This window comes from Oculina patagonica, chromosome 12, assembly GCF_052425735.1.
Source record: "Oculina patagonica isolate OP01 chromosome 12, crgOcupat, whole genome shotgun sequence".
NCBI classification, from domain to species: Eukaryota; Metazoa; Cnidaria; class Anthozoa; order Scleractinia; family Oculinidae; genus Oculina; species Oculina patagonica.
In genome coordinates this window covers 21,536,941-21,548,015 of record NC_135769.1, presented here as the reverse complement: position 1 = coordinate 21,548,015, position 11,075 = coordinate 21,536,941, and the positions used below count along the sequence as shown (strand labels likewise).

The 11,075-nt window shown below is 38.8% G+C and overlaps 1 pseudogene across 1 annotated transcript in view; it reads left to right on the top strand.

Moving 5' to 3' along the window:
• LOC144633480 (uncharacterized) overlaps positions 1 to 11,075 on the top strand; it is a 44,545-nt pseudogene that overhangs the window by 32,768 nt on the left and 702 nt on the right. Inside the window, exons 15-24 of the transcript XR_013567067.1 lie at positions 1,128 to 1,195; positions 1,530 to 1,766; positions 3,245 to 3,392; positions 5,012 to 5,079; positions 5,663 to 5,899; positions 6,476 to 6,617; positions 7,221 to 7,403; positions 7,701 to 7,877; positions 8,589 to 8,777; positions 9,550 to 9,726. The product of XR_013567067.1 is annotated as an uncharacterized LOC144633480 (transcript). The remainder of the gene's footprint in view (positions 1 to 1,127; positions 1,196 to 1,529; positions 1,767 to 3,244; positions 3,393 to 5,011; positions 5,080 to 5,662; positions 5,900 to 6,475; positions 6,618 to 7,220; positions 7,404 to 7,700; positions 7,878 to 8,588; positions 8,778 to 9,549; positions 9,727 to 11,075) is intronic.

The window sequence follows — 11,075 nt, the reverse complement described above, 5'->3', positions numbered from 1 at the left end:
CGCTATATACGCTTAAACCGGTATATACGCCAACAACAGAGAAAGATCATTGCAACAACTCATTAGCATGCAGTAGGCACATTTCACTCTGTACACGGCGTGTTTACCGGGTTTAGCGTATTAAGCGTATATGAGATGAATTAATTAACATCAACAATAACAACTACTATACTACTACTACTACTACTACTACTACTACTACTACTACTACTACTACTACTACTACTACTAGTAATAATAATAATAATAATAATAATAATAATAATAATAATATAAATATAATTAATTAATTTATTTATTTATTTATTACTATTATTATTATTATTATTATTATTATTATTATTATCATTACTAATAGTAGTAGTAGTAGTAGTAGTAGTAGTAGTAGTAGTAGTAGTAGTTATTGTTGATGTTAATTAATTCATCTCATATACGCTTAATACGCTAAACCCGGTAAACACGCCGTGTACAGAGTGAAATGTGCCTACTGCATGCTAATGAGTTGTTGCAATGATCTTTCTCTGTTGTTGGCGTATATACCAGTTTAAGCGTATATAGCGGGTTTGAGTGAATTTGTTTATTAACTCTTGCCATATCCGTAGTATACGCCATACCCAGTATACACGCCAACAACAGAGTAACTTTCACTTCATCAACTTACCTTTCATTTTTACTGTAAGTATCTTATGATACTTACAGATCAAAACGTGATAGGGAACAGAAATTTTGGGAAACGATCCTTCCTTCCTTCCTTCCTTCCTTCCTTCCTTCCTTCCTTCCTTCCTTCCTTCCTTCCTTCCTTCCTTCATTTCTTCCTGCCGTCCTTCCTTCCTTCCTTCCTTCCTTTTTTCTTCCTTCCTTCCTTCCTTCCTTCCTTTCTTCCTTCCTTCCTTCCTTCCTTCCTTCCTTCCTTCCTTCCTTCCTTCCTTCCTTCCTTCCTTCCTTCATTTCTTCATTCCTTCCTGCCGTCCTTCCTTTCTTCCTTCCTTCCTTCCTTCCTTCCTTCCTTTTTACTTCCTTCCTTCCTTCCTGCCTGCCGTCCTTCCTTCCTTCCTTCCTTCCTTTTTTCTTTCTTCCATGCTCTCTGCCTGTGTGTCTCATTCACACATCCCCTTTCATAATTTTAGTGTGTGTGTCATCACTTGGATTGACCAATAAGAAATTACCCAACTCAGCACTAGTCGCATCCTCTGAGGTAAGATAAAACTATCACATGTCTTTCAAAATGTTGTATTTGCCGATCAGTGTGAGTTATTGGCCTAAAAAGATTGTGCCCGGCATCCTTTTTTTTACAAATGTTGAGAATTTTTAACGCATTTTTGTGTTGCAAGCAACATAGAGCATCTTTTGCCTACGAGAGCAACTTTTGGGCATCAAACAGCCATCTGAGGTATAAACACATAAATGAAAAGAATGAGCTAAACTTTTGCAGTCGGCTTGGCTCATACTAAAACCACATACTATCGACTTGTAATCTCAGTAAGCATATAAGCTCATTTATGATGACATACTCAAAAATAACTTTTCAGTGGAGCGGCAACTATGGTGTTAGCAATGCGAGACTCTACCATGTGTCTGGTGGAGGGAGGACTGGTGCCTGGTCTGCCAAGCAGAATATCAAGGGTCAGTGGATAGAAGTAGACCTTGGCGAGACAACAAAAGTGACCATGGTGGCGACCCAGGGTCGATACGACAAAGATCAATGGGTGAAAAGCTATAAAGTGGCTTACAGCAAGTACGGCGGCACGTTTGTATTCCAAAACAAGGCACGTTTCAACGGGAAACTTCTTTATTTTACCCTTTAGTATATAAACACATAAATGAATCACATGATTTTGAGTGCAATTTGGGATAAATAAGCACGAGTAAATTTTTCAAAGGCTAACAAAATTGCACTCGCCCTACGGGCTCGTGCAAAATTTACGAGTGCTTATTTATCCCAAATTGCACGAGAAAAATCATGTGATTACTTGTTAATAATATTCATGAAAAAATTGCGGAGAAATAACATGCGCAAATCTCGTACAAAAACAATTTATTCAAACTCGGCAAATATCATCACGCGTTCATTTAAAACAAGGTCAAAGCCCAAACAACGTACAGGTTTCTCAATGTTTTAAAAGTTTTTTAGTCGAAAAATCTGGCTAAACAGTCAAACGAATTGCCTGAATAAAAGATTGTGGGTTTTACCTCTTTCAGAGATTTTCTTCTGCTTCTTAGTACTTGTCGAGCTTTGCTTGAGCGCTTTCAATTCGACGGCCAGCCAAGTGAAGCTGTTTCGCTTTTCATTTCAACACTTCCTTGGACGAAACAATTCTCTGTCTCGTACAATAGAAAGCCTATAAATTCTGTTCTCTAAGTCACAGTGTCTTTCAAGCAATGTTAGCATAACTTTGAGGCTATCTGGTCCACAATCTTCGCCAATCTGTGTTGTTTTTGAATTCGGTGAATTCGGCGTAAATAAATTTGCTCAAGCAAAGCGTGAAGCTACTGTACGTCGGCTTGTAGTTTCGATTTCGTCGGCAATTTCCTTCTTAGGAAACCAATTATTCCAAAGCGAGAACCAAAAACCAGTGCTTTTCAGTGCTATGGTATTTAGAGCTGTCTTCTGCTCCTCTACTGTGCTCAAAACGCCAGCCATTTTTTTTACTCGCATCTCGAAGCAGATCCAAACTTTGCGCCATTCAAATCGCGTGGAAGCGTTTGATTGCCCCCCTGTGGCTGCCTTTGTTTATTAACCAATCAGGATGCCGCATTTGTTCCTCTTTTTTGCACTGAATTTCCTCATTTCTGCACTGAATTTCCTCATTTCTGCATCGAATTTACTAAAAACTGCATTTCTCTAAGCCAATCAGATTCGAGACATTTTTTGATGTATATAAAAGAAATATTATTCTAGCTTTTTGCATTTCGTTTTAGCTTTGAGCGCTAATATACATACATTCTTTTGCTTCTTAAAGATTTTGTAGTTTCATAAATAAAATGGGCGCTTTGCAGCTAACAGTCTGTGATACAATACCAGCCATGCTGCCGGAGAAGCTTCGCGCTGGGACAAACCGAACAAAGCGATTTCGACTTAAGTGCGCAGCTTGCTCTCCAGTAAGGTGTAGTCTGTATCATTCATATGCGACGGCTAGTAGCAAAGGTGCTCATTGGAGGTCACTGGTCAACTTTCAAAATTTAAAAGACGTGCCCAGGCTAGTCACTCCTAGATCACACTGATAAGTGCTCCAATCATTTGCAGGTGTATGATGCCAACACTGACAGGAACAGTGTAATTGTTAATACTTTGATTCAACCAATCAAAGCTCGTTTCATTCGTATTTATCCAGAGACTTGGAATGGTCACATATCTATGAGAATGGATTTGTATGGCTGTGAGATTCAATCAGGTAATAACCAGATACTCATCACGTCTTAGGAAATCACTGCCTCGTGTGAATGTAACTCCGATTTCAATTAGATTAGAATAGAAAATATACATCTCTTGGGAAAAAAAAACATAGAAATTTCTTTAAAAACTGGCTTTGCCCAAATTCCTCTTGATGCCCAAAAAATCTTAAAAACAATTTTAGAAAATAAAGTACGCTTCAACCAATGGAGAAACTCAGTTCGGCTCTTAACAAATGCTAAACAACAAAAGATTCCCAGCCGGCTGACAGAAAGGCTTGAAATTCACTAACAGCCACTCTCCCTTTCCCCGAGGGCCCCTGGCTAGACTGGGAGGCCAGGTGGAGTGCCTCGTCATCCCCGATGATAGCCAAGCTGTCACAGGGCTGTAGGCAGCTGGATTCGGCTGCCAAAAAACATGAAAATCATGAGTAAAATACCTTTTCATTGGTTTGACTGGCAAGTGATCCAAAACTTGACTATGCCCACTCGTCTAGCAAGTCAGCCATTCAATGCCTGACCCCGAGCTCCATAGCGCTATTAGGTCTATGACAGCTACCCGGCACAACCAACCATGACGGAGCACTGATCCCGGAGTTCACCTTTTCACGAATCACAGTAGATTATTTGTGTGTTTTGTTTTGTTCTGTATTTCTTCACTGTTTTATCGTATAAATTCCATCCCTAACCGTTTTCTATTTTACTTACTAATGTATTTTTGCCTAATATAATGCTTGCCTAGTTTTCATGTAGATCCAACTTTGTTATCGTAAGAATGTCGGCAAAGATTTTTAAAGCTAAAAAAGCCTACAACTTACAACTTACAACTTACATTTCTACAACTATGTTAGTTTTCCCTTTGATAAAGAAAATTCGAATCAACAAGTTTTTGGAAGTTGACTGTATAATAAAATTGAACGCTAAGAAATTTGAACGACGTTTCGACCGTTCGACGGTCATTTTCAAGTTAGGTGTTTGAATAAAATTACATGTGTAAATATAGTAAAAGCGCTAAAATATGTACATACAAACAATAGACAATAAGAATAAAAAGGCTAAAAATGGCTAAAAAATAACTTTGTGCGAATGACATGCATAGTTGTACAAGATATAATTAAAAACGTAAAGCAAGCGAATAAGACGACGAGAATAAGAACATTAAAATACCTGAAAAATATCTAAACAAATAGTTTCGCGCGGATCGAGTCACTCTGTTTGTTAAGTTTTGGTTTCAGAAGTCTAATAAAAAGCATTTCAAAAATCAAACAGTCAAGCTTGCTTTGGCACTTCCTTAAAATCTTAAAGCCATTTTTTTTAGCCGTTTTTAGCCTTTTTATTCTTATTGTCTATTGTTTGTATGTACATATTTTAGCGCTTTTACTATATTTACACATGTAATTTTATTCAAACACCTAACTTGAAAATGACCGTCGAACGGTCGAAACGTCGTTCAAATTTCTTAGCGCGGTTCAATTTTATTATACAGATAAAGAAAATACCGGTAATAACCAGATAGATCTCACTGCGCTTTTGCTGTCAGCATAAAGCATTCTTGAAACAAAAGCAATAACAGCAAAGATGACGACAACGAAAAAATTAACAACTGTTTATGTCATTTTAGATTGTACGACACCACTGGGAATGGAAAACGGCCATATACCAGACTCTGCCATAACAGCTTCCTCATTTGTAAGTAAAACAACATGATGAACAACAACAAAAACAACAACAATTATTTAAACACAGTAAAAAACGTAAAGCTAAAACAGCTCATGGGGCCGTGTAAAACAGAAGCTGAAGAGGTCGCCTCCTTTGATATTTTTACCTGAGCAAAAACAATAAATTTAAGACTTTGTAGTTTTTAAATAACACAAACGTTGTGCATGAAGGGCCCTTAAGTGAAGTATTTTTAAGAAACCGTTCGCTTAAAGGATGTACCTTTTAGCTGATTTAAATCAAGTTTTTGAAGTAAGTTATCTCTGTGTTCCATGCAGGAATTCTGATTAGTTTACGGTAATGATAACACAGCTTTACGACGAACGAGAAATTCTTCAGGCATAGGGAAATTTTCAATCTTGTAGCATTAGGAGCCCAAAATGCGACAAAATAAAATAAATTCACATTCATTTGTGTAGATTTAATTTAAACAGAGGTCAACTGGAGGTGTTATCGGCTTCTGATTGGATAATGACCACACGAAAGAATGTGAATTCACTCCAAGTGGTCACACTTTTTGCTGAAACTTATTTGTGACTCTCGTTTTTTAAACTAGTGGAACGCCGCCCTTGGCCCGAACAATGTTAGAATCTATCACAGAGCAGGAGGCGGGCGAGCAGGCTCATGGTCAGCCAAGACAAACGAGAAAGGACAGTGGATTCAAGTGAATCTTGGTCAAATTAAGGAAGTGACCAATGTAGGCACTCAGGGTCGCCAGGATTACGCGCAGTGGGTCACGAAATACATGGTGTCTTACAGCACGGACGGTCAAAACTTTACGGTCCAGAATCAGGTAAAGGGATATAATCGTTTTCTGCACTAAATATTGTTGATTAACATCATACCTTTTTATCATTGCAATATATAATCGCGAGGAAATATTCACCATAGAGAAATTGCGCTGGTTTAAAACTACAGAAAAAATATTTTTTAAAACAGCTACGTACTCATTGACGTTTTTTTTTTTTTACTAAAAAACGTCAATGAGTACGTAGCTGTTTTTATATATGCACGGAAGCCAGTTGACGAAAGGTATTTCTTGTTCTTGAGTACTAAAGGATAAAAACGGTAACCTTCGGCTTATGTGCAATTCGGTGCATTGTCATTGTTTCCATGGCGACATTTTTCTTTTTCGAAGGAAACGGTTACGAATCGTCCCATGCTTGATACATTTTACATTTTAATTACATGTTGTATTCGCAGTTATAATTACTACATGTTTGGTACCCAGTTCTGATAATAAATATTCCTATCTAACATTACTAAAAAGGAATTTGATCTGCAAGTTCCAATATGAAAAAGCAACTTGTTCATCATGCAAGGACTTTTCAAGCTAACTAACAGCGTTTAATACACATTGTTATTTCAGGAATACATTGGGAACAAGGATCAAAACAGCCTCGTCATTAATGAAATAGTCCAACCGATCAAGGCCCAGTATGTTCGAATCCTTCCACAAGAATGGCACAGACACATTTCTATGCGGATGGAGCTGTATGGCTGTGATCCAAGTAACATATTTTTGTTATTTAATATAACTTTATCTTTTATCACAATGATACCGTCCGGTTCATCTAAAAGGCCTGGCAAAACGAGGAAACGTGTTTCCAGAAACATTCGTAGCGCGCATGTTTTTCCAATGTTTCCCAGCTTTGAAACAAGGGAAGCACTGTTTCCAGCGTCAACTTGAAGCACAATTTGGTTCTACTAAACGGTAGTAACATTCCGTGTTTCCGCGCGGCATGGAACCATGGCAAAAGGAGGAAACAATTATGGAAACTTGTTAGATTAAAACTAAATCTCGCAAAACGCGAAAAAGTTGCCAATCATTGTTCATTGTTCAACAATCCTTAATGTACTCTTGCCAATCCCCAAAGTGAAACCCTGCAAAAATGTCATGACCTGGATGATCTTTATGAAAGGTGGTGTATTTGAAACTGTCATCCTATTCTTTCATCACGGTAACAAATAAACCCATTTCGTCAAAGCTCTTTTTTTTTGCAATGGTTCAAATTGGAGACATTTAGCGAGGATCGCTTCCTGGCTTTGTAATATAATCTTCATAACCATTATATGTACGTATTCAAGCTTACGAGACATTTTATTTGATCAAGGAGCTATAAACGGTGGCTACTCTGAATGGGGAGATTGGAACCAATGTTCGGTTACATGTGGCGAAGGATCACGCACAAGAAGCCGATCATGCAATAATCCTACTCCACAGCACGGTGGAGCAGACTGCTCGTCCCTGGGACCGAGTCAGGAAACTGGGTCTTGCAATGAGAAACCTTGTCCAGGTAAACTTGTCTAGGAAAAATGGAAAAAGACCTTTATGATGTCAGCTGATGTTGAAATAAGTATTCCTCCAGTGCATTGGTTGCAAATTAATGGTTAAGAGCGCCTTTCACGATCGGCTAAGTAGAATCTTGATTTCGTGGCAGAAGTTGAAAAATTGATTTCCTTCCTGAATTCTTTCTTTCCATCCTTCCTTATTTCCTTCCTTTTTCTACTTTTGTTGCTACGTACTGTGTCTTTATCAAAATTATAATCATCATCTAACATGTAATTATTATTTACGTTGCTGTTTTTCTTAGTCGATGGTGGTTATGGCGAATGGGAAAGTTGGGGCGATTGTTCTGTCACATGTGGAGGCGGACAGCGAGCTAGGAGCAGGAAATGTAATAACCCAGCTCCACAACATGGTGGAAAAGATTGCAAAGACCTTGGACCAGCGAATGAGACAGAAGACTGTAATAAAAACGGATGCCCTGGTACTGAAACGTTGTTGTTGTTGTTGTTGTTGTTGTCGTTGTTGTTGCTGCTGCTGTTGTTGTACGTGAGTACACCAACAATACTACAGTTGAACCTCGAATTTGACCACCTTTTGGAGTTCCCAAGCTAACCTCAAATTTCTACCACTATATTACAAAACTTTGAAGGCATGGATGATTTTAGATCTCGGCTACAAACTGATTAGCGATACACTCAAATTCACATACTGTCTGACATTATGCAATCCTCCCTCACAAAAAAAGATACCACATCACGTTTTTTGTACATGTCTTATTTTTGTTCAGTTTGATGAAAGGATAGGTCAAAGTGAAACGAAAGTACTTTTCTTTTATATAGGTTTGCTTCTTACAAAGTCAGTGCCTTTAGAGCGGTTTTCACTTGAGTGTCGAAAGTGAATTGCGTTTGCTTTGGTTTTGCATTACTACGCTTAGTGATTGGCTTAAAAATTTCACGCCACTTTCTCAGCCAATCAGGAGTAAAACCAAAACCAATCGTGACTCGCTCGCGCACGTTTTCCCGCGCTTCGTGCCAGCTACGTGTATTTGCTTCGAGTTTTGATTGGTTCACTGGATTTTCTGTGTCCTTTGTGATTGGCCAGTGTAATTGCTTTGGTTTTGGTTTTACGACACTCAATTGAAAACTACTCTAGTAGGCTAATTTATTTCTGTTCTCACCTCATCCATTTTCAGTCGATGGAGGTTATGGTGAGTGGGGAAAGTGGAGTGAGTGTTCTAAAACTTGTGGAAAGAAGAAAGGGAGCACGACACGTGTTAGGCTGTGCGACAATCCACAACCACAGAATGGTGGTAAAGATTGTACTGAACTCGGAGAGGACAGCGAGACAACATCGTGTAAACCGAAAAAGAAGAAATGTCCCGGTGAGTGGAGACGAAACACATTGGCCGTTTTTACACTAGAAGACGGAAAAGTCGTCTGACGATTTGTTCGTCTAGTGTGAATAAAAGACGGCTTTTAGACGACTTGTCCGTCTAGACGACCAAGTCGTCCTCAAAAATTGTCTTCCTAGACGACCAAATCGACGGAGAAATTCAGACGACTTGTACGTCCAAAATCATTTCCGTCCATTTTCACACTAAGACGATTTGTCCGTCTCTAATGTGAAAACCCCGGGGGGGGGGGGGGGGACTCCCATATGAGAGTGACGGGGATGCTCGTCGTCTCGCTTAGGGGTATAAATTTCGGACTTTGGGTCTCGCTTAGGGTGTTCAAGGGAAAATGTAAGAAAATGACAATATTTTTAGCCGTCAGGGTCTCGTTTAGGGTTGCACACAAAGAAATATACAAATATAAGTTCTTTTTCTCAGGATTTTGGTATCTTTTAGGGGTCTAAAATAGCTTGAGCCACGCCCAGATTGGTCTCTTTTAGGGGTTCTTTTCAAAATTTCCGACGAGCATCCCCGTCCCTTTAATATGGGAGTCCCCCCCCCCCGGGGTGAAAACGGCCATTGAACTGTTAAGAAAGGATGGACAGTGAAGATGACTGAACATACCAGATTGTTAGAAAATAATTCTTTGTTGTTCTGAATTGAAGTTCTAGAATGGTATTCCTTTGAATGGAATAAATAAATAAAATAAAATAAAAATGAAAATACTACTGTGAGTTTTTACTGTTATTTTCTTCAAATCTAGTGGACGGTGGGTATGGCACGTGGAGCGGGTGGAGCACATGTACCAAGACATGTGGAGGAGGAACACAGAAAAGGACCCGCAAATGTAACAAACCTAAACCTAAAGCCGGAGGGAAAAAATGCAATGTACTTGGACCAAACAAGGAAACTCAGAAATGTAACACTGAGAGTTGCGCACGTAAGGATCGCGTGTTATTTTATTCACAAAAATGTTTTTTTTTTTTTACTCTTTCTATATATGTCTGAATTTATCAAAACCGGGTCAAAGAAAAGTGACGTCAGTATCCTTGAACAAGTACGTTACTGCCCGAATTGGCTTAAAACGCCACAAGAAAGGGGGAAAAAAACGACGTGCAGCGCTGAAAGGTAGAGAAGAGAGAGGAGAAGAAAAAAAAAGACTGACATTCCCTTTAGTTTTTATATCATCGAGTTTGGAGATGGTTTCTGGCGAGAAAAAAACGCGTTTACAGCGATTTGTGCTTAAAACGGTGAAAATTTCCTTGACCTGGTTTTGATAAATTCAGACATATATATATTTCACTTTTTTGTATGAGGAGTGGAAGTTTACAGCTCTAATAGCCGTGGAGCATTGTGGACTCGAGCTTATGATTCAAAATGTATTGAAACTTAAATGCAAATTAAAAAACAACACACAAACAACAACAAACCGACAAAACAAACAAACACACTTTTCTAGACAAATTTCTCTTTTTTTTCAACAAAGGCAAATGGTTGGGCCAATAGGCCATTTTCAAAACTACCACAACACTCTTTGTTGTCCAAAATTTTGCATAAGCATCGTTTTCAATTTCTCTTGGGACAGCAAAACAATGCTTGTGCAAAATTTTGGAGGGACAACAAAGAATATTATGGTATTTTTGAAAATGGCCTATATTTTCAGCTGCAGCAAAAAACCGGCAACAGTATAGGCACAGGTTGTTTGTGCGTTGATGACAACTTGGTATGCGAATACTGCGAATAGGGAAGCCAGGGCCTCCTTTACAAAACAATCTACCCCTCTTTGTTCCATGCTCGTGTCATTGTTGAAAAATACATCTTGATTATTTATCACCGAGCTTAAAAAAATAAATTTTCATTTTTATTATCTATGATACCCCTCGTCAAAAGCCCGGGAAAAACAAGAGAATCACCATGGAGTGATGAATGATAATTGTACCGCAGTTTCCATTTGGCAAGCAATTATAACTACAGTCGAAGCTCTCGTAAGTGGACACCCTCGGGACGCGAAAAAAGTGTCCGTAACTGGAGCTGGCCGCTTACGAGAATGGCTCTCGTAAGTGGCCACTAGAGGTGTAGGGGATAGATGGCCGCTTACGGGAGCTTGCCTAGCTAACAATAACCGGACGGACGTGGATGACGACTAAACAAACACTGAAATATGTTACTGCAATTACTGTAAAATCATTGTGACGAATGGCGATACAGAGGTTGTTAATAGGATTTTCTTTGGGCTGTCCGTTTACGGGAGCTTAAAAACAAAGAAAAAGTCTAAGTCGTAATCTCTGA